We start from the raw sequence: 1,313 nt of genomic DNA, 5'->3' as shown, positions 1-1,313 counted from the left end.
AGTGAAGTGGTCTCTCTTTGTGCTCTCAGCTCTTCAATGAATTGTTCTTCAGAATAGAGTTGTGCATTCTGTCTCAATTTTTCTTCATGGTCCCTTCTTGCTATTTTCTCCTCTTCGTTTGTCTTCATTATTTCTTCAAAGAGGAGTTCTATCCTAGTGAGTCTCTCTTCTTCTCTACTTCTTTTGAGCTCTTCCATGAAGAGTTCCATCTTAGCAAGTCTATCTAAAGGTGGTTGGGTAGGTTGTAATGGTTGGGCGGGGTTGGTTTGTGAATGGAATTGGTTGTTTTGTGGTTGTGTATTCTGAAAGTGGTATGACTCTTGTGGGTAGTGGACTGAGTTTTATGGATGGTGAAATGAGTTGTATGGATTTGGTAAAGACTTTTGTGCTGAGGCATACTCAAATGATGAAGAATTTAGGTATATAATACTTGGAGGTGAGGTTGTATAATTAAGAGGTGATGGCTCTTGATGAATGGGGTATGAATAAGTGAAATCTCTTTGATTATGATCTTCTCAGCCACAACTTGAGTAGTGATCAATTTCACCAAAATATGGATCATTTTGTGGCTCTGAAAAGTACCCCATTTCATGTTCTTGATACTCCCACCCACCATGAGCATAGTAAAGTGAATCATTCTGTGGTGGTGGAGAGTTTCCCATGAAATTTGATTGACTAAAATATGATGGATGCTCCTTTCTTTTTTGCAGAGAGCTCTGTCTTAAACAATAATCACCAAAAGAAATTGGAATCTCCATTGTCACAGATGAGGAAATTCCCAGTGAGGCAATATCACAAACAGTTAGTGGGTTAGCAAACTAAATGGTAAATAACAAAGAACACGAAAGAGTAGAGGGGGAAGGGGAGAGGTTAACTAAGACAGAAAGTAAATTACTCAAACAGAAAATTAAATCAACAAAACAAAAATGCTCAATCTAGTGATCTCCTAATTTAACCATTGTTGATGCACAATCAATCCCCGGCAACGGCGCCATAAACTTGATGCAGGTGGAAACTGTCTCTCAACAAATTTCCTTCGGCAAGTGTACCGAATTTGTCGTCAAGTAAAAACTCACAATAGAGTGAGGTCGAATCCCACAGGGATTGATTGATCAAGCAACTTTAATTAGAAGAATGTTCTAGTTCAGCAAATTCAGAATTTGGGTTGAGATTTGCAGAAAATAAAATGGCGGGAATATAAATAACAGAAAAAGTAAATGCTATAATTAAATGGCTGAAAGTAAATGACTGAAAGTAAATTGCAGAATTGTAAATGGGAATGGGGTGTTTGCTCATGAAAGTAAACGCAGAAA

This window comes from Arachis duranensis, chromosome 3 (assembly GCF_000817695.3).
Source record: "Arachis duranensis cultivar V14167 chromosome 3, aradu.V14167.gnm2.J7QH, whole genome shotgun sequence".
NCBI lineage: Eukaryota > Viridiplantae > Streptophyta > Magnoliopsida > Fabales > Fabaceae > Arachis > Arachis duranensis.
Note: the sequence above shows the minus strand (reverse complement) of the source record.